This window comes from Chelmon rostratus, chromosome 2 (genome assembly GCF_017976325.1).
Source record: "Chelmon rostratus isolate fCheRos1 chromosome 2, fCheRos1.pri, whole genome shotgun sequence".
Lineage (NCBI taxonomy): Eukaryota > Metazoa > Chordata > Actinopteri > Chaetodontiformes > Chaetodontidae > Chelmon > Chelmon rostratus.
This window is the reverse complement of record NC_055659.1, coordinates 3,020,561-3,043,395: the sequence shown is the minus strand read 5'-3', so window position 1 is coordinate 3,043,395 and position 22,835 is coordinate 3,020,561. Positions and strand designations below refer to the sequence as shown.

At 42.9% G+C, this 22,835-nt stretch overlaps 1 protein-coding gene across 2 annotated transcripts in view; it reads left to right on the top strand.

Annotated features, from left to right (window-relative positions):
- Positions 1 to 64: 64 nt before the first annotated feature.
- ripor3 (RIPOR family member 3) overlaps positions 65 to 22,835 on the top strand; it is a 52,855-nt gene continuing 30,084 nt past the window's right edge. The window contains exons 1-2 of one of the 2 annotated variants that reach the window (XM_041952403.1): positions 65 to 625; positions 21,289 to 21,366. The gene's annotated coding sequence lies outside the window, so the exon portion shown is untranslated. The remainder of the gene's footprint in view (positions 626 to 21,288; positions 21,367 to 22,835) is intronic. The other variant, XM_041952410.1, reaches the window with a different exon arrangement.

Here is a 22,835-nt window from a genome sequence, read left to right as displayed (position 1 = left end):
ATGGCAAAAGATAAGAAGATGAGAAATTTAAAATGACAAGTGAGGAAAGAGAGTTGAGAAAGAAAGAACATACAGAATGAAAGCAGAGCAGATAGACGGAGTCCTAAGAGGTGAATAAGAGAGAGAGAAAACAAGAAAGGCAGCAGGAGCAGGAGAGAAAGAGGCGATGAGGAGAAGAAAAAAGTACATTAATTGAAGTTGACAAAAGCAAAAGAGCAGTCAGAGTGCTGAAAGAGGAGGAGAGAAACACAAAAGAGGGAGTGGAGAAGAAGCTGAGGGGGAGAGCTGGAAAATAAAGTGTGTGACAGAGAGAGAGAGAGAAAGGAGGAGGAGAAATGAGGAGGAGAGCTGAGAGAGAAGAAAAAAGGGGGAAACTTAATTCACCGTCGTGTCTCCAGCCTCTGAGAAACTCTCTGGAGCTGCAGGACTGAATGCTATCAGGACCGAGCAGGCAGCTGCCAAACCCACTGACACACACACACACACACACACACACACACACACACACACACACACACACCCACACACACACCCCGGCAGTGTTGGATATGACTCGTCCGCTGAGGTGGTTTGTTGTGGTGGACTCGCAGTGACAGTTGGGAATAAGTGGTTTTCATCCAATCAGGTGAGTTTGATATGCTCTCACCAGCTGTGGTGGATCATTTAGAGCTGTGTTGTTGGTGTTTTCTGTGTTCAAGGCTTTGGTTAAAAATAGGTGAAGTTTTGGCTCAAGTTGGAGGTAAGGTGGCTGCTGAGACAGACCTGAATGAGTCCTCTTATTTGTTGTTCCACTGGAGAACATGAGGAGGTTCCCCGTAGTCCTGGGCAGAGCAGGGATGCTGCTTCTCCAGGTTTACAGGCTGGATGTTGTTGCTCTGAGCCGTGGTGTCAGTCAGTCTGCTGCAGTGTCACATCTGTTCTGATCGGCTGTTGTTGCTGAGTAACGTGAGTCTTTTTTTTTCACTCTGCAGTGTTGTTGCACTTTATTTTCTCATCTTAAGTTTCACATTCAGAGAAGAACAGCGGAAACACGATTCTGCTTGTAGAAACTTTGGCTTCTGACTTTGAGGTTCAGTTTTAAAGAGTCTCTCAGTCTCCAGCTTTCATTCATTCAGCCTGTTTTAACACTACAGCTCCAGTACAGGCAGTGGACATAAAAATAGCAACGTCTTTGAAATATAATAACACATGCTGCATATGTGCTACCTCAAGACTGGGTCTGAGGTATGATGGTATCCACCAGGTAAAGTTTGTACAGGTGTTCATGTTACTGTGTCAGATACATGCTAAAGTAATGCACACAAATATGACAGCTAATCTATTTTAACTTACAGCTGAGACAAAAGAAACACCAAACAAACTCTGATGGAGTGGCAGAGGTAGTTGTAGCAGTGAATGTGGCCCTTTGTGATTCAGTATCTTGCCTTTGGACACACAGACCAGCAGGATCTGGGGATCGAACCACCGACCTACTGATTAGTGGACCTGTTCTGCGTGAGATTTTCCAGTTTGTCTCAGTTGTTTGAGAAAGAGTTTAAGGCAGGAAACATGCACTGCAATAACCTGATTACTCATATTTACAAGCAAGTGGTCAGAAATCAGATTTCTCCCCCTCCCTGACCATATTTCCAACCCGAGGCTGACATCTTTTCAGCGTGGTAGTGATTTATGACCCACATCCTGGGTTGGACGACAATCAGCTGCAGAGACTTCTAGATGTATTTTGTTTCTGTTTCAGGTTTAGACTGTTTGTAGCTACAGATAAAAAGGAAAACCACTTTCAGTAATGTTTCCTCGATCCCTCACGTCTTTGTCCTCTCTCTGTCTTCACCACAATCTTCTGCTTCTCTGTACGTTAACCTCTCTTGTCTCCTCTCTGCCGTCCCCTCTCTCTCGTCTCCCTCCCCCCTGTCGGATGGAGGTTCTGCTCTCAGAGCCAGATGAGCGTCAGTTTCTCATGAACCCCCTCAGCGAGTGCAGCTCAAGCGGACGAGCTGCCAGAGAAAACATCAACACAACAAGTCGGGTCAAGATCTGCTGCCCGCTCACCCTCGCTGCCCCTTCCTCCCCCTCTCCATCCCCCCTTTCTTCTCCTCTACAGCTCTACTGCTTTATCCTCTCTTTTCTCTCCCAACATCTTCTTTTCAACATCCCCGATTCCAAAAAAGTTGAATGCAATCATTTTCAAATAAACTGTGTTTATTACCGTGCTGCATCAAATTCAGAATAAGCAGATATTTACAAAAACCAATGCAAGCTGATGAGGTCAAACATGAAATATATTGTCTTTTTGCTGTTTTCAGTTGAGTTTATGTTTAAAAAGATTAGAAGTTATAAAATTCAGATTGATTTATGTTTTACACAGTGTTTTTTTGGAACCAGGGTTGTGGTTCTGAGTGCTGCTGCAGTTCAAGGTTCAATAATTTAATATTCTGTCAAGATAAGATCAGATAAGGTAAGACTTTGTGAATCCCCAGCTGGGGAAATTCGGGAAGTTGTACTCTTGCAGTGTGGGTGTGTGGATGTGCATTACTCACGTTGTAGGGACATAAATCTGTTCACACAGTCATGTTCTCGGAGCCTGTCTTCCTTATGGGGAGAAGGGGTAAGGGTTAGGGTAAGGGTTAGGCAAGTACTGGCTATGGTTAGGGTAAGAAAATGAATGCAAGTCTATTTTATGTCCCCAAAAGTGATGGAAACATGACTGTGTGTGTGTGTCCCGGCAGTAATGGGGGGTCCATGGGTCATTAGATGGACTCAGTAGGAGGTCACTGGTTCAATAGTAGTTGAATTAATTGCTAACACTTGTCATGGAGCAGTGTGTGTGTGAGTGTGTGTGTGAGTGTGTGAGAGGGGGGATCCATTATAAGAAAGCTGCCGTCCTGAGTGTCCCTTGTTCAGTGAAGTGTGAATCTCTTCCACTGGTGTCGCTGTAAGTGGTTCAGACCTTTCAACAATGCTTCCATTAGCGATTGAAGGAGGATGAGGATGCTGATTTATTACAAATGAATGCGGCCGTTATGAGATTAACAGAGTTTGTCTTTGTGGTCTAATGAAGCGTGCGGTGCAGATGTTTGGTGGTGTCACGTTCAAGGTTTTATTGTCACGGTGATACACACTGACTGCAGGGGTGTGTGTGTGTGTTTGAGATGATACAGAGTGTGTAATTAAGTGTGTAACTGCTTTTGACAGGTGGATGGCACAGTGCACTCAGCCTCATAAAACACATTCACAGTACATTTTATTAGATATACTGTTTATGATACACAATACAATGTGGCGAGGATGTGCTAAAGGTGAGAATATGTCCACATAAAAAAGCCTAAATTCTCTTCATTTCAGCCCACCATTCACAAAGAGTTTTTCTCACCCAAAAACTGAACTTTTTCTCAATGCTCTCCAGAGCGTTGAAATCTCATATCTTAGAATTAAAGCTGCCCAGTGAAGAGCTGCTCAAACCTTCTCTGTGATCACTCACTTTCACTGTCAGTGTAGCTGAAAACACAGCAGAGCTGCCGCTATTAATCTGAATTTATGCTGATTTAGTTTGATGTGATTATAAAACAGTGATCTCATCAGGGAGCGACTGCTGGTGAACATGCAGAGCTCATGAGCCACAGTTCAATCAGTATTTCAAACTTGTTCCTTGTGTCTGAAAACAGAAACAGAAAAAATGTGCAAAGGAACAGAAGTGAATCATGAATTCAGCTGTTTTGAAACTCAGTATGAGTGACCACAGAGAGCAGATCTGTGTGTGTAGCTGCACACTCACAACAACTCCAACCCTCTCTGTCATCACTCATTTTAAATGTTGTGTAGCCGATTGCACAGCTTGTACTGTAATCTGTATTTATGGCCATTTCTTCAGACGTTGCAAACATTAAATAACGGTTTCAGACACATTGTGCTTGTCCCACTCTTTACCAGATGTGAAGAGGATGAAGAGGAGGAGATTTATGTGTTTTTCTATTACTTAGGTGGTTCACTTCTTGTAGAGGTCTCTATGGAAACTACCTGGAAAAAACAATTGTGGATGCACAGCGCAAAAAAGAAATAGATGTCTTATTGAGTGTGTGTGTGTTTTAAAGAAAGTGCTGCCAGGTGTAAAGGGATCTTTGTGGTATAATTAAGGAAGCTACATGTAGCACTTAATCACAGTCTATAAATCACTACCCCATTAATCAGACACATTAGAATAATCACTGCAAACAAACAAGACCCCCTGCTGAAGAGATTCGCTCTTTTGCAGCCTCTTCGTTGTAATTTGAAGAGAAAATCTGCTGAATTTCTGCACAACAGAGCAGGAAGTCAACGCTTCGGAGAATAAAAGGTGGATGGGAAAATAAAATCTTCTCGTTTATTCTGTTAAATATAGTAAAAAGTGATGCATGCCTTCCTAAAAGTCTTTCTTCCATGTTTTGACAGGAACAGAAAGCTTTAAGTGTGCTGCTCGTCTTAATTTAGAGGAATAGACACATTAATGCCATATTGTGGCCATCTGGAACATGACTTTGAGCGTAAACTAACCACAAGATTACAGCTGGTAGTTCAACGTAAATGAATCACCTTGTCAAGTTATTAAATTAGCTATTAATCTTGCAACGATGATTGAATTTAATGGGGAAAAGAACTTGTTTGTTACTTAAATAGCTGCAGGCTACATTAAGGTTGTTTGCTGTGTTGTGTAAAATATGCTCCTTTAACCAGGAGTCTCCATTGGTTGCTTTTATCAGTCAGTAATCTGATAAGTAATGAATGTTCACACATTTCCTGAGTTTGTATGAAATTTATCCAGGAAAACAACCCTTGGGCAGACCTGGATTTTACTTTGATGTGGATGTAGTTCACGATGGACACTGATACAAGACATAAATCAGCAAGAAATTTGTCTCTGAGGTTTCTGTGACCTCCATCATTACACTGCAGGATAACTGTTAAAGGTTTTCACCGGGATTTTTTTTTCCACCAAAGAAATAGTAATGTAGTAAAGAAGTGGGGTATTTTTTGCTTTGACTTGGGTGAACTGACCCTTTAATGTGAGCAGTTGTAGAGGTCTAAAGTACGTATCTACACGATTTAACTCCTGTATCATCTCAATGATGTGTGTTCCTATCAAGCCAAAAATTGACTGCTTTTTGCTTGATTGTATGTGAAGGTGTATATCTGCATATCTTACTGTGTGTGTGTGTGTGTGTGTGTGTGTGTGTGTGTGTGTGTGTCTGCAGTCGGTGGAACAGCTGCTGGATGAATCATTATTTCTTGAAGAGGTGTGCTACATGCACTAATCTGAGGTGTGTGTGTGTGTGTGTGTGTGTGTGTGTGTGTGTGTGTGTGTGTGTGTGTGTGTGTGTGTGTGTGTGTGTGTGTGTGTGGAGATTTACAGCCTCAGTGATTTATAGCAACAAGCTCATCCTGTCAACAAAGCAGCTCTATTCCCTGCTGCCTTCAGCTCCATGTATTATCCTTAAACACACATACACACACACACACACACACCTGTGCTGCTTCCAATTAGTCACATGACATCATCCAACAACCACTTTACCCCGACATGCTAGCACAGACACACAGAGAGCCTATCTTGCCCCTTGCTTTGTGACCTCCAGGTCCGTGAACCCTCTGGAGAAATGATGAACTGAAAGAAAAATCCTCCTCAGGATGAAATCCAGTCCTGCTGCTCCACAGGAGAACTTTCACAAACCTCCTGTTTTTTTACAAGACCAAGTCGCTTTCAGTGCTTATTTCTGGCAGAGGAAAGCATCATAAAGCTGCTCATTTGCTAACAAATAACAGAGTGTCAATAGAGGGAAGTAATCCAGAGGAACAGATGTGATGGAAGTGCTCTGCTGACACTGAATAACTGCAGCGCAGTGACAAGTTAAATTCTTTCCAGAAACATTCCTGGAGCGATGGAGCAGGTTTGGCCCAAAGGACCATCTGTGAATCTGTGCAGGCTCCTTTATTTTCTCCTAAAAACTGTTGGCTGGTCAGAGGTTTGTCACCTGAGCTCACAAAGCAGCAGGTCACTGAACTGGAAGAGTGACAAAGAAAGATCTTACAGTGCAAATGTGTTGCTGATGTTTCCACTTTCCTTCAGTCTGTTTGATTAATTTTCTTCACACGGTCATTTTCTTAATTTTCCAGAATGTGTAAACTCCCAGAGAACATTAGATGTTAGCTAGAATTTGTTGTTCTTTGCTGTTTTTAAGATAAGGTAAGACTTTGTTAATCCTCAGCTGGGGAAATTTGGTGTTACAGACAGCATCAGTAGAAAAAGCAATAGCAATAGCAAAGGCAATGGAAAATAAAAAATGCAAAATAAGAAGTTGACTATATATAGGTACATTTTATATAAAAGACTATAAAAAATACCAGCGTTCCTTCTTACAGGGTGGATGCAGCAGTCTGGTACTGAAGGAGCTGCTGAGGGCCCCCACTGTGTCATTTAGGGGATGGGAGGGGTTGTCAATGATGGACGTCAGCTTGGCTTACATCCTCCTCTCACCTACATCCTCAGTGGTGTCCAGAGGGCGGTCCAGGACAAACCCAGCCATCCTGACCAGTTTATTGAGTCTCTCTCTGTCCCTCTCAGAGCTTCCACAGCCCCAGCAGACCACTGCGTAAAAGACTGCAGACGCAACCACAGAGTCATAAAAAGTCCTCAGTAATGTCCTACGTACTCCAAAGGACCTCAGTCTTCTCAGCAGATGGAGATGACTTTGGTCCTTCCTGTACAGGGCATCAGTGTTAGTGGACCAGTCCAGTTTATTGTGGGTGCACACCCAGGTATTTGTACTCCTCCACGATCTCAATGTCCAAACCCTGGATGCACTCCGGTGTAGTCAGTGGTGCTTTCCTGCGGAAGTCTATCACCATCTCCTTGGTCTTGCTGGCATTGATGTGCAGGTGGTTTAGTCCACACCAGTCGACAAAGTTAGTGATGACTTCCCTCTATTCCAAATCGTTCCCCTGCGATACACATCCAACGATGGCTGTATCGTCAGAGAGATTCTGGAGGTGGCAGCTGGTTGTGTTGAGTCTGAAGTCTGATGTGTAGAGGGTAAAGAGGAAAGGAGAGAGTACAGAACCCTGTGGAGCCCCAGTGCTGCAAACGACCACATCCGACACACAGTCCTGAAGCCTCACATACTGTGGTCTGTTGGTGAGGTAGTTGATGGTCCATGCAGCCAGGTGACAGTCTTCTCCAGCTTCCTTCAGCTTCCCCCTCAGCAGTGATGGCTGGATCGTGTTGAAAGCACTGGAGAAGTCGAAAAACATTGATCCTCACTGCGCTACCAGTGCTCTCCAGGTAGGAAAGATAGCGATGGAGCAGGTAGATGATAGCGTCTTCCACACCAATCCCTGGTTGTTATGCAAACTGTAGCAGCTCACTGCTCACCAGGTGATGGAGGTGGTTGAGTATAATCCTCTCCAGGGTCTTCATCAGGTGGGAAGTTAAGGCTACAGGCCTGAAGTGGTTGGACCTTTCTGATATGTTAGATGTGTTTGTTTCATATGCCTCATATCAGCAGTTCTACAACAGGTATCAGAGTGATGTAGTTCAGATTACTGGTGCATGTATCTGAGCTGGTGTGATGACTGTCAAGCAGCAGGCGACTGTTTGAGCCATGTTTGTGGAGACTAAACCAGGTATTCTAAACCAAAAATGGTCTTTCTCTAACCGTAATTCATAGTTTGCAAAAACATACAGTGCCAAAATATATTCTGGCAATTGGGTTGTTGTCTGCTGCGAGCTGTATGAGTGTCATGTCCAAACATATAAGAACTGAGTATTCATTCAGAAACATACTTTCCAAATTATGTATCATTCCCGAGATTTTAGTGGTAAATGCATAGTTTGGTTGTGTCTACACTACCACTTATGCAAGTATTTATTCTCTATGGCGGATTGTGTGGCCAAGCTTAAATGCATAAATACTTTTTTTGTTGTTGTTGTTTTCGCTGTCAGGGTATATTTTAACTGGTGGATTTCAATCTTAGAACAAAGCACCAGAAATGTTTTCATCTAAAGACAGAGCCCCTGTACAGGACGTCCTCATCCTGATCGCAGGTCGAGATAAATGGCGGTATGGGAGTACAGTTCAGCTCTGGAGGTGTATTTGAAAACATGATTTGTGCATCTTTGTGCCAAATTTAACTTTCCCGAAAAAATCGTGGAGATTGTACTTTTATTCTGAAGGATTTGGGTCAGGAAGCCTTATTGTCGTTGCTAGTGGGCCAGAAACATCAGTTAGGCAGCTGCTGCCAAGCTCCTATTGTTTGTCTGGTTTCTATCTGTCTGGGTGCTCTTATTTTGAAATGGGTTGTGATGTTGTACTGGCTAATTAAAGGAAGCCCCTAAATATACGTGAAAATGTAGAAATCAACTCATATACTTAGAAACTTGATGTAAATCAAACAAAGAAAAACTGAGTGAGACTGTTTTTGTGAAAAAAACTAAAACATAAAAAAAAGCTGTCAAAAAAAGCAAAACTGCAAATTTGAAGTTGTTTTCTTGTTTCTGTCCGTTACGAAAAGGAAAAAAAACAAAATTTCTGGAGCTTTAATTCTAATTCTCAATCCGCCCTACCATTTCACCATGCTTTTATTTCCTCTCTGACTGAAGAAAATCACATAAACTGCAATAGAATTTGATAAATAGAGTGATGAGAGCGATGATCAGAATCATAGAAAAAGTGATGGAAAGACAGAGAGCTATGACTATTTCAGCCTGACTGGTTTAGATATGAAATATTCATGCAGTAATGTGACTGATGACCCCTGTGAGCTGCTTTATGGATTCATGACATGGTTTCGACCACGTCAGCAGACCTTTAGCATCGTGGTTCCTCGTCCTCTTTCAGTGTCATTGTCCCTTCACGAAGCTTCAGCTTAAAATCACACAGTGTTGGAACATTTGGGCTCTTCGCTTTTGCTTCAGCACAGTTTTTGAAGTCCCAGCGAAAAACTCTCAGTAGTCAAACAAAACTCATTTCCTGTTGCTCATTTCAGGGGAAATCATCAGGGAAGCTGGAGGCTGATGTCCAGAGTTTGTGTCATTTCCTCAAGTATCTCTTATATAATGAACGTCTTTTTTTCCTGTAGTGATAAAAACAGACCAGGGGGAGATTGAGGAACACCGAAATTTGATTCCTGAATCATCAAATTAAAGGAGGGGGAGATAGAAGTGGCAACTTCAGTCTGAATGCTTCTCAAGGAACAGTTTGACTGGGAAATACACTCTTTTCTCTTTCTTGCTCACAGTTAGATGAGTAGAACAATACTGTAATATCATCCCTCAAGTTCAAGCTACAGCCAGCAGATGGTTAGCTTAGCTTAGCATAAAGACCTGAAACAGAGGGAAACGGCTAGCCTGGCTCTGTCCAAAGGTAACACAATCCACCAGCAGCACGTCTTGAGCTCACTAATTAACATGTTATATATTCTTCCTTATGTGCTGGACTATTGCCTGGCTGAGCACTGAATAAACATGTGAGATTTAGAGGTGCTGCTCTGTGGGTTTTGTTGCCTTTGGACAGACCTGGGGTACCTGTTTCCGGTCTCCACCAGCTGGCTTCTGGTTGTAGCTTCATATTTAGTGAACTGAGAGAAAAGTTGTATCAGCCTTCTCATTTAAATCTCAGAAAGAAAGCAAATAAGCATATTTTCTAAAACGTCAAGCCATTCATTTAAGATGCGTTAGCACCTAACGCTGGTTTGACTTCAGGAAACGTCCTTCATATGATTCAGAATGATTGACTGATGATGATCTGATGATTGAGAATTAGCATCCAGTTGTAGTGAAAACTCCAGACAAGCTCATCCTCCACATGCTAACAGTCAGCTTGTAGTATAATAATCTGTCACCAGTGGTTAAAGAGATGAAGAGTACATGGAGGGTTTTATTGAAAATACCATATATTTTGGTAGCTGCTGGCAGTATTTAAGAAAACAGATGAAAACCATCTGTGTTAGGAGGTAAAGATCTCTGCACCAAAATGTGCTTTACATTAATGAGAAAATTCAGGAGTAGGAGTGATTTATTTTTCAAATGGAGGATATCAGATTTTTTGGAAGGAAGCGTTTCCATTGTTCCATGACTGCTGCAGTGAAAAATATGCTTTTAGTTTTTTAAGTGGGAGTGAAGACAGACACAGACTTTTTTTATTAGAAGACACGAAGGGACTTTTGCATCAGGCCTCTCAGGAACCTGAATGGACGAAAGCTACACTCCCTAACTGGTTTAATCAGCTCAACTGGTCTTGGTCAGGCGTACTGTGCAGGACTTTCTTCTCTAGCTATCATTCATGCACCGTGTAAACAGTTAAAAACATGCATTTCAACAGTTATTTTGGATGTGCTGAGATTGTTCTGGTGACTTTGGTGCAACAGATTGTCAGCAGCTTGAATTGTGATTAAACTCCCATCTGATAACATCCTGTTGAATATGCAAATAAGGAAGAGGGCCTGTGCACCTTTTGGGCTCTTCAGATTTGGGGCCAGTTTAAGATTAATTTTCTGAAGCAATTCAGTGGACAGATGCTGAAGTTTCTCCCACTTCATTACAAGATGAAAGTGATCTTTTCTTTTTCAGGGAAAACTGTAACCTGAACCTAAAATTGTTTCAGTTGTCTAAACCTTTCAAATTAAGAGCCTGTGGAAACGACGTGAAAGTCATTTTCATGTGTCACATATGAGATTTAGGGTTTCCTGAGCAGTCAGACACACACTTGGCGCATTGTGGATTTTTTTAGCTGTTCACAACCGCTGAGAGGTCGTGTCTGCTCTCTGACATATTACCTGCCACAATTCACTGCGCTGCGCTGCCCAATGAAGCGAGAACGCAGTAAAAGGCCTTAAAATGAGCTCTCTGTTTATGATCTCCAGACTTGGTTGTTAATTTTTGGGGGAAGACTCTTGTCCCTTTCAGACAGGCAACCTCAATTAGCACTTTTATTTGCCAGCAGTTTGAAACAGTTGAAAATGATGACAGACTCAGGTATCCAATTAAAAAGTGGAGAGCCAGTCCAATTAAAAAGTAGGTAACTTTTGTATTGGTGAGACCTGACCATGAGTCAGCTGTTGCTCCACAGTTAACCCAGTTTTCTGTACTCAAAGTACATTTAATCAAGTGCTGTCGTTAAAGCTGTGGTAGGCAGTTTATTTTAGGTGTTATTGGGCAAAAATTCTGTAATATTTTTTTGGCACATTGTAATTCAAGTGTTCTGATAGAAATGACACTTCTGCAGCTCCTCCTGGCTTTGTTTAGGCTTTAGAAACTGCGGGCCGTGATGGGAGACTTTTGTCAATCACAGGTCATTTCAGAGAGAGGCCGTTCCTATTGGCTGTTCTACAAATGCAGATGCACATGCACATTGCTGCAGCACTGGAGGGGCTTCTTTGGCGTGGGTAACGGCGAGCTGAGCGAGCCCTGTGAGGTGTGGGGTTTCGCAGGGTGACCGACTCCTTCTGCGGCGTTTGAACTTTGGCTTAGCGGAGTGATTCACAGCAGCAGAGAAAGAGGCGGAAAGCTTTACTGTGTAAACTGTTTAACTACTGTGTGTGTTCAGTTGTTGGCTGCTGCAGCTTTAAGTACAATTTTTAGCCAGTACATTTATCTGACAGCCAGTTTACAGTTTATAAAGGCCCATAAAATTCAGTGCATTGCTAAAAATTAAGCTTTTAGCTTTATTTTATGGCATTAAGTAGAAGATGTGCACTTTCTTCTACTGTTAATGTTCGATGTTTTCCCATTTCACTTCAGAGTTAAACAGTTGTTCTCATGTAATCTGTTGTCTCTGCCCAGAGAGAGAAACTGTTGTTTTAACACAACCATGTGATGAGCTCACAGCTCATCCGGTGAATCACCGACCTCGGGCTCCACTCTGATAACATGGAGCTCGGCCTCATCACTCTGCTTCTTTGACCTCTTTAAAAACCACAACCACACAACAACCTGCAGGCCAGGAGAGCCCTTCTTGTCATTGGCATAGATTCACCGTCCACTTTTGATATTTTACCAGCGAAATATGTTTTGTGACTATAAATAAACCTCTAAAACTGGGTGTCAAGCTGCCTGCTGTAGTTCACAAACACTGTTGCAGACATTTCAACCACTTTGTGACTATGTGTATTTCCAAATTTGACTGTTTTGCTTTTCTGTACGTCAGTTTTAGAGTTTTGAATTGTGAATAGTTAAACTTTCCAGTTTGTTTCTGTGAAGCCCAGTGAGACACATTTAATGATTTTTAGAGAGGAAATGAAGCTGCAGTAGTTCGGCAGTAATTCTTCTTGCTTTCGCTCATTTTTATGTGCTAATTTACAGAAAACCTTTACAACCGTGCATATAGTGTGGCCACAGCTGTATAAATCCCATGAGGGCTCTCTGTGGGTGCAGGCATCATGGGTACAATGCTGGACAGGGTACAGGGTGAAACTTTGTATTTCACAGTCGCAGTACGGAGCAGCACTTGGAGCTTTATTGCTTTAATAAATCTGTCGGAGATGTTTGTGCACATTTACATTTATTCTTAAAACATGTGAATTTCCTTTTTCTGCTGAACATTTTCCACAGAAGACAGGAAGCAAGCTTTGAAGATGAACTAAGAGACTGAGAAACTTGATAAAGATGCACTAGATAATCCATCACTTTGAACGATTACAATCACATTTATAATGTATTTTGAGCAGGGGCAGGCTCGAAAAGTTCAAAGACACTCCAACATCTGAGATTAGAGAGTTGCATTCAGCATTCAGCAGCAATGTTGTTTGAGATGGATCCTGAAAAACACAATTTGATATGTCAGCAGATTCAGATCAGTTTAATCAGAAAGCAGCAACAATGTGCATTAATCTGTCGTGGTGTGGAAACATCCTGTATTTACGCGCACACACACACACACACACACACACACACACACACACACACACACACACACACACACAGAACGTATGACTCGGCTTCACACACAGGCCAGAGAGTCCCTTCAGTTCAGTCCTCACTTTAAGGTCAGACTCTGGAGAGTTCATCCAGGCTCCACAGTGATATACAGGCCCCATGAGTCCGGTGTGACACAACACACTGATGCTGCAACACTCCACCACCTTCAACACTTGCAGCCACCCAGGGTCAAAGGTCAAACCCATGTTCTGATCCCCGACAGGTCAGCAGGGTGTGTTCATAACGCAAAGCAGATACAATCACCCTTTAAGCCGAGGCCAGTTCCCATTTACACGTTCAGCAGTTACGGAGCATCGTTCATTTAGAGTCATGTTATTAGTCTCCTCCACCTCCTGAGGGAAATATCTGCTCTTTATCTGCTGAACGCTCCACTTTGTTAACCAGCTGGTCTCTAGTTGTGTCTGTCTGCTGCTGAGTGGGAGGTGTTCGGCGAGCTCTTTACAGCTTTTTCTACTGAAAATGATGCTATTGAGAGCGGAGAGCAAAACAAACCAGTAAAGTTGTGTCCGGACAGATAAACAATGAGCTGAAAGTCACTTTAAAGCTCCGTCAAGCCGAGTAGAGCTGAAGATTCAGCTCATAATTCTCTGTAAATTCATCACTACGATTCCTTTGGCAATGTCAGGTTGTCATTTGTCAGCCTCTTTATAAATAAACGTATTGATTACAGCCGCTTTAAGCAAAAATGAAATGATAAATTTGGTTTTAGATGCATTTTGAATCAAGTTAATTTACTTTGAAAGCTGAATGTTCCAGAAATGTTCTGGGAAATTCATCACACTGTACAGTGTGCTCAAACTATCTACACGCCCCTTTGTGGCATATGCATATATGCATGTTTGTGTTTTATCACGTCCCAGCATGTGGCCTGGGTCCCCTCCATGAGCCTTGCAGCATCTCTTCTGTTTACTGCTGATAGAAGATAATGTCCTCCTCTGTGTCAGCCAGGCATACACAACATAACAACTCTCCAAAACTGAACTGGGTGGCTAATAACATCCTCATTGAACACCTCACAATTTACATCCAGTACAGACATTTAGTGCCAGCGCAGAAGGTAGTTCGATACGTAGAGGCGTGATGCACGTTCATCTTCCACGAACGTGACCAGACTTCACATCCCGTGCAGACCTGCAGGTGATTAATCATGATCTTTCCCCAGCTTTAACCCCTGTGGTGGTCGCCATGCCATGTAGAAATTGAGAATTTTAAAAAACACCGACATCGAACGTAAAAAAAGAAAGAAAGGCAACTGGACTCTGAGGTTTTGCAGAATCGCTCAGTGTTGTCGTCGCTGTCTGGCGTTTGGGTTGAAATTATAATGCATGAGCTCGCGGAGCAAAACTGAAATCAGTGTAAGCGCCAGATTTGAGGGAATCCAGTATTTACTCAGCTACTTCATCCAGATAACTGAGTAAACCTGCCGAACCAGCTGAAGCATCTGCACTCACTCACTCTCAGATTTGAGGACAGAACAAACTCCGCTTGTCTCGTCCTGTTTGCTCTCTGCAGCTGGTGGAGGAACAAACCTGATGAACTTCCCTTTTCTCCAGCTTCGCTCAGGAAATCACTGTTGATCTATTTCACGTTAAACGAATAACAAGTGTTGTGCTTTCGGGGATATTTTCACTTTATCCGGCTGAGCCCTCGCTGGGTCGGGACACCCCCCCCCCCGCAAGTGTCATTTGTCTGAGTGAAACGCTCACGGCCTCGGGAGGCAGAACAAGAATTTCTATTTCACACTCGGGTGGAATTCCAGATTGGCTGGGCTCACCCCGCAGGGCCCTTTCAATGGCCCACATTATGCCAAGCCAAGTCGCTCATGTGGAAAAACACCGGCAAAAAGCTTCCACATATACAGTGTTTTATTTTAGGCATTTAGCTGACTTTTACTATCGGAGTGCAAAGTGAAGACGCAATAACAAATAAATCATCATACTCCTCTTCCAAGTGGCCTGATAACGAGAAGAACAAGTTGCAAAATCATGCAAAGTTCAGTAATATATAATATGTGAGCGGAGACTCCTTTCTACACTGCCTCACAGTATTATGAGCACATAGATGTTTAACTCCGGCCCCCTGCAGCCCCGGCAGCCGCTCGAGTTTTGAGCCAGATTTTCCAAACGTTGGCCTGCCGAGCCACAGGGAGCCTTGTCTTTGTGAAGCCATGCATGCTGTGCCACATATATGCATTCTGCTCCTTTTCAGATATCAGGTTTCTGCTCCATAAGGGCGCCAGCTATACTGATGCAAAGCAATATCTCGGTCATCGGATAGAAATGCAGAAATCAAAGCAACATTATACAGACAGAGGGGTTAAAGGAAGTTGAGAGAGGCGTGTCGTTTTTGTCGTTTAGGTCTGAATATAAAGTACCGAAGTCTCGGATGCTCAGTTTCTTTTGATAATCAGCTCCATGTGGAAAACAGATGGATCCAGAGTGGCAGTTTAAAAGCTTTGACCATCGTCATTGACTGTTTATCTCACCTGTGAGCGTCCACAGGTACCTCAGGCACAGACTCCAACAGCTTAAAGACGTCCTGCTGTTGAGTTGCTGTCAGTTGTATTCTGTTAATGATTATTGATTTAGAAATCAAAAATGGTGTCAGTTGTGGCAAAAATGTCTGTTAATGGCACTAATATTTGGATAGCGGGAATCCTCCATTTTTGTAGTTTCAGGAATATAAATCATCAACAAAACACAAGAAATGGATAAGTTTTAATAAGTTTTGGCTTGTTTTTATTACTGCACCTGATAAATTGCGGGCTGCAACATTAAAAAAGTGCTTACCTGAGGCACCATAAGTCAGAGCGACACAAATTGACAAAGATGAGGGTGAATGTGATGAAGGGAGCGCTTCATAAGCGTTTGTATGGTGGAAACAAGTTTCACAAGTGGAAACTACAAAAAGGATTTAGAGGTGCTGCCTAAAGACCTGCCTTGAACCTTGTTTTCATGAAATATCCATCCATCCATTCTCTTCCGCTTATCCGGGGCCGGGTCGCGGGGGCAGCAGTCTAAGCAGGGAAGCCCAGACTTCCCTCTCCCCAGACACTTCCTCCAGCTCTTCGGGGGGGACCCCGAGGCGTTCCCAGGCCAGCCGAGCGACATAGTCCCTCCAGCGTGTCCTGGGTCTTCCCGGTGGGGCATGCCCGGAACACCCTCCCAGGAAGGCGTCCAGGAGGCATCCGGTAAAGATGCCCGAGCCACCTCAGCTGGCTCCTCTTGACGTGGAGGAGCAGCAGCTCTACTCTGAGCTCCTCCCGAGTGACAGAGCTCCTCACCCTAGGGAGCGGAGGAAACTCATTTCAGCCGCTTATATCTGAGATCGCGTTCTTTTGGTCATGACCCAAAGTTCATGACCATAGGTGAGGGTGGGAACGTAGATTGACCGGTAAATAGAGAGCTTTGCCTTTCGGCTCAGCTCCTTCTTCACCATGACGGACCGGTACAACGAATGATGTATCTATCACTTGGTGGCAGATAAGGGAAAATCATCTGTGTACTACACAGTGGCATCATGAGTTTCCTATAGTGTTAAAGTTAGCTTCATGACAGTAGAGTGGCTACACTAACTGACTCTATTAGCTTCTCTTCAAACTGTTCCACCGTTATCGTCTTTTCAGACCTCAGATCTGCTTACATGATACAACCAAAGAGAGACTGTAGACCTGAATGGAAATCTTTAACATCTAAATGTTGGCTGACTTCCTGTAAAGAAACTGAAATGAGCGAGTGTAGGTCAGGTTTGTGGATCCCAGCCGCCGCTGATGAGCAGAGTGGACACCAGCTGACACTGTAATCACATTACACAACAACCAATTAGTTTTGAAGCTCACACTTTAACCAGCTGAGAGGAGAGATCCGGTCTCTACCAGCTTCAGAGCTCTGCACTAACACCACCTGCTGTGCTGAGACTGAATGCATCGACATCAAGAGCAGGAGAGGTGATAGTACCGCTGGAGAGAGTCAGTGTGTGTGTGTGTGTGTAAAATGAAGCTGGTGGATGATTCATTATCAGTAAACAGACAGATTTGCAAAGACTTAAGTCATTTACAGTCTGTCGCTGTGTTGCATCCTTTGCCTCTTTCTGACAAGTCTCAGTTATAAAAAACACGTCTGTTATGGTGTTCCTTGTTTTAAGCAGTCATCCCTGTGATGTTTTCAGCTTTTGCTCGTTCTATTTCCATCCACGCCGACGACCTCCTTCTTGTGTTTACTCCAAACAAACCAGCTATGTAAACTGCACGACGTCCTGTGGTTTAGAGCACATTTCCTGGGGAGAAGTCACCTTGCAGCACATTAAAAAAAAACAGCTGAAAAACAGTAAAGGTAAACACTTGGCCTTCTGTTCTGTGAATTTGCTGTTTTGGTTCACTGTCACTGCTGTCGTAGCGTTGTTTTGGGCAACAGCAGCAGCTGTTTTCAGTGAAAAAGCTGTGAAAACCCACAGTGAACTACCTGGTCAGCAGCAAACAGCAGACAGACAGATGATGATGGTGATAATGTTGCTCTGTAACGGCTGGATTTGTAAGTAAGCAAATGCTAATAAGTTGACGTTTTGTTCACAAATGGCCAAAAAATTCAGTGACTGAACGTTTCAAGACTAAAGTCGATTCCTCGGTCCTTTACAAACCCAGAACACACTTCAGATAAATACACAGGCTGAAAAGACATCGAGCCGGTTACACGTAAGAAGATGCCACGTTTATACAGAACTGTACTAAACATCCGTTTTACGATGCGCAGTTAAACAGATGAGCACATTAAAGTAAGAAACTGGGCTGTAATGACCAAACAGAAGCGTAAATCATGGAGGCCAGATTCACCTTGTTGCTTCAGGCAGGACAAATCTCAGTGCAGCCGTAAACAGACGGCGCTGGCCACACAAAGTCAGCAGGGTCTTACTGCATTTACACGTTCAATAACAGTTCACATTAGAATTTTAATTAGATTAACATGTTAAGTAAAATTTAAACTTTAAGGCACTGTAATTAGACCATTAAAGTAACTTTCAGGCAGTATTTTAAAGTTGTGTGAATCCTGAAAGCAGTCCAGCTGTAAGACCCTCTGGTACCATAAAGACTTGCAAAGTACATCCTTCCTTTTCTTCTGCTGAATCCATCAGACTCTGTGTCCACAGAGCAGCCTGGAATCTGAACTGAGAGGCCTAAAGCCCGAGCAGATGCTGTGAGGAAGCACTGATTGCGTCCATTAAGTGACTAATGAAAACCCCTTTGAGTCATGAAAAAACTCCAGCGACTTAATAAAGCTGCACATTTAAATGGACTGGGAGACAGCTTCTAGTGCTTTTATTTCTGTGACACATCTGGTGGATGTTGCAGGATGCAGAGGGAGAGCAGGTCTGGAAAGAAGGCAGGTGTTTGTGGTGCTTTCCGTTCTACTGATTGCGCCTCCTCCCGTCCTCGCTCCTCCATCCCGCAGCGCTTGATGAAGGAGACGAGGAGTCAGCAAACAATCTGTGATAAGAGCAGCGTGAGCAGCAGCTTTATTCATGTTTATTCCTAAAAACATGTTTAGTTATAATGAACATTTTCTACTTTTCTCATCAGACGAAACACTTTTCTTTTCTTCCCCTGTTCTTATTTTCCATTCTAAGTCCATCTTGGCTCAATCAGGATAAATATACATCAGGTACAAGACGTGAGGAGTCATGTGCAGGCGAAACAAGGACTGGAGCACTGACGGGCACACATGAGTGTGAGGGCTGCAGGGCAGGTTTCTACAGAGTGGCTGGTTAGAGGGAATGAGGGGCAGGTGTGCAGGTAATCAGGTGACTGATGGAAAAGCTCAGCTGCGACCAAAATGTTTGAATTTGAAGACTCTGTCATGCAGCAGGATTGAGTGATCTGGGATGAAGAAGAGCAGAACTGGCAGAAAATGGACAGAAAAGAAAAAAGTAAGAGCTCCATCAACATGCTTTAGGAATAATTGACCTAACTCCGAGGCCTCTGTGCTTATTTTGACTAAATAATGAAGACATCATGAAGAGTTCGACTTATTGAAAACAGACCATAAGTGAAAATACTGGCCTGTTCTCATCCTCTGTTTCTAATAAAATCAAACTTTATTAACACCCTGAAACTTTAATAACTTTAATAACTAAAGATTTTGTTGTTATAGTTTTAGTCCCAGCATTAAAACATCACCCTTTCCCATTTGAGTCACAGACTGATGCTTTAGCCGAGTACTGGAAGCAGTTTTAGTCAATCCCAGGACCTTCTGCTACCATGTAATTCATCTGCTGTGAGCGTCTTTTCCTCCAGGCTCTGGTGAATATGTTAGTGTTTTAAATCAACAATCTGATGCCTGCAGCACATGGACAGATAAAACCTACACCATATTTATTTCCATATATAAAAAATGTCTTGGCTTTATATTACAGCCCAGTCAGTTATGTTCAGGTGCTCTGGAGGAACGTCGGTAATCAGACTAAATGTCCCATTATGATGCATACCAGGTTCAACACTCTTGCTTCTAAAGTATCACACACGTATATAAGGTAAGATAAAATATTTATCCAGAGGGAGGTTGTTGAACAAGCACAAACATAATGAGTGCAAAATAAAGATTGCTAATATAAAAGTTAAAATATCTAAAATCTAAAATATGCACAATACCAAAAATATAAACTATTACCTGAAAGCATCACAGAATCTGATGTAATGTGGTGAGATGCTGCTGACTGTTCATCAGGCCACAGGTTTAATTTGTCCAGTATTAGTATAGTATAGTATAGTATAGTAGTTTACAGTGAGAGAGACAGATGAGGAGAGATGAAGACAGAGTAATGAAGAGACTCATATGGTGATGTCTCTTTATCTGTCTGGGTTTCAGAGACACACAGAGGCCGAAGGCAGATGGATGAAGCGAGAAGGAAAAATAGGGATTCCCTTTTTATATCGGCTCAGCTGTAAAAATAAAAAGCCACAGAGAGACTGGGGCTCAGACAGAGAAATAAATCATGAATGAGCCCTGACTGAGACGAATAGAAAAGCATGTGGAGCGACGCGGCGTCCATGTTGGATTTAGATCAGTTGGGACAAACTGAGGATGAGACCGACTCACACCTGCTTTAGTCTGTACTTTTGTCCATACTGTCATTGTACTGTGTGTCTTTTCTCTACATGTCACGTGGATTATCCGTCCTGTCAGTGGGACATTGGGATGTCTGACCAAACCCAACCCAGGACCTGAGTTAGACCGAGTCTAACAGGGTCTGGTAGAATCTGTCTCGGGTCTGTTTGTCAGTATGTCTAATAGCTGCGCACATCTGAGCGGATCTGAGCGTACGCATCAGCGGGAGAAAGTGTTTTAGGAAATCTGTAACCTGTGGAACAAATGTAGGTTTTTCACTGACATTTTTCGTCTTTTGTTGAGTGAATGTTGAGCGAAATTTTGAAATGTTGCAAAAAAGAAACAGCGTGTTTCCATAAACTGGTTTGCAGTGAATAAACTAGACTAGCTCAGCCGTGATTTCGTCAGATGGTGGCGGGATAAGCTTCGTCACACATGGCTATGATAAAGAGAATAGAAGAAGAAGAACGACGCGAGTCGCCACCTGAGAGAATAGAGAGGTCTGCAGGAATTAGTTTGGTTTGGGAGAGTTGTCATTGTTCTGTCACGTCAGCTAATATTGGATGTTTTCACGAACCTGTTCTTGGTGCTAATAGACATGTTTCTGCACATTATGGGAGCATCCGGGAAGACGACGACAGCGGAAACAGCCGTGTTCGCCACATCAGGTCTTACTTGGCAAAGCTGTTTCCATCTCCTATACTGAAAAACACAAAAACCACCTGAAACTTTTTTTTGTGAAATTGAGTTTTTTTGATCCATCAAGCTTTTCAAATGCAATATTTCAAAATGTGCATAAAAACATCTCAATGGTAACGGGGCTAATGGCTGTGTGGAATGTGATTCACACATCTGAAACTGGTTAAAAGTGTACTATCAGCTGTCTGTCTGGTTCCCAGTTGGCTATTACTGTCGGTCAATCATTTACATAAATTAGTTTTTGAAACATAAATCCAGATTATTTTCAGAATTAGTTTCTCTGCCTTTACGTTCGCTCCCTCAGTCATATAAATGTGGTGGACAAAATAATAGAAACATCTGTCAGGACAACCAAGCCACAAAATCCATCCTCCAAAATTAGTTTTTTTAATGTTGAATAAAACCTCTTAAAAACAGCTTGAACAAAAAGTGAACATTATAACCTTCATGAAGGGAGGATTTATTACAGGCTGCAATAAACTGGCACCAGCAGAGACCAACCAGTATCATGTTTTTGTCTCGTTATTTCAGTGTGTTTCATGAAGATTAAGTGAAACCAGCAGGATCTGACGACTCGGATGTTTCCATCGGATGAAACGCAACAGAAAAGTAAGTGACTTATTTCTGGTTGGCGTCCTGTGAAGCTCGGCGGGAGGAGTCGGCGTCCGTGGACGGATTCCTCCCAGTTTGCTGTGATTCCCGCTGCTGATAAGACTCCCCGTCAGCTCACAGCAATCACTTTCTCTGTGGATGAAAGTTTGTCTGATAAACATAAACAGCCTGGAGTTTTAAGTTCAATCCACATCTGGATGCCAAGGTCATCGCGAGCATTGCTCACATAGCTCCACACCAAGCTGCTTATTGATGGACATAATCAGATAAAGATCATGCTGCCAGAACACACAGATTTGGACAGTCACTGTGAGTGTGTGTGTGTGTGTGTGTGTGCATCCATACGAGTGTGTTTGAGGAGGCAGATGTTTTTCCTCTTTTGTGGAAGATGATGAATGAGTACGTGAACATCTCTGTTTGTGCAGGGCTGCGCATGTGTGTGTTGGAAAGTACAGATGTTTGCATCTTTCGGGGACTCGGGGAAGTCAGGCATGTGTGTGTGAAGAGCCCAGATGTTTGTGTCTCCTCAGGAAAATAGAGATGTACACCGTGTGAGAAGAGTTTATGTCAACAGATTTAAGAGATTGAGTTACTTTCGAGTCTTTTAATCTTTGCTCTGGCTCGGCCTGAACACACAGGAACCCTGGATATCGCCACATAACACAACACGCTGCAGGGAGGGGGGGGGGGTGAAGGCGAACGACAGGCGGGGAGAGAGGAGCGAGGGAGGTCTGCAGAATGAGTTAAATCTGAGAGACATAAACAGAGAGAAGAGATGGAGGCAGGAGGGTGGAGGACAGGCAGAGATAAAGAAATCAGAGAAAACGGGAAGAGGAGACGCACCGACGATGTGAAAAATGGCCGGTTGAAACATGAGGCCAGAGGAATGACAGCTGCAGACGAGTCCTCACTCTCTCCCTCTTCTTCCCTCTAACCTACATCTTTTTTCTTATTTCCTGTGGAAGAACTGAATGCCGTCTGTCCTCCTCCGTCCCCTTTTTGTCATTAGCTGATTCTTATGTCTTGTTTGCATAGAGTTGAACTCTTTGGCTGCCTTACCAACAGCCAGCAAGCTAAAAAAAAAAAAAAAAAGCGTGTTTTTACCTTTTAAAATGTGTCGGGGATCATTATGTTAATTCAAATAACTATTATCAGTGGTGTTATATTTCAGGTGTAATTCAAGACTGCTGCATTAAAGGCTCTATGAGAAAAAAACTTCTGTTTATTTTATAGCTGTAGATTCTTTCCATCTTGTAATTAGTGGCACGAGGCAATGCACGAGCCGCTATTGTAATCTCTCGCGTTTTTTCTTCTTGTTTTTCATCTTCCGCCAGAATTTTGGCGCATAACTCGTCCCACAGCTTTGAGAAAACCCTCGCAAACTATATATCAAAACGTGCGGCTCGATCGGGAATGGTGTGCTCTGTAGTTTTGACAGGATTCGTTAATAATTCGCTAGTTATTCG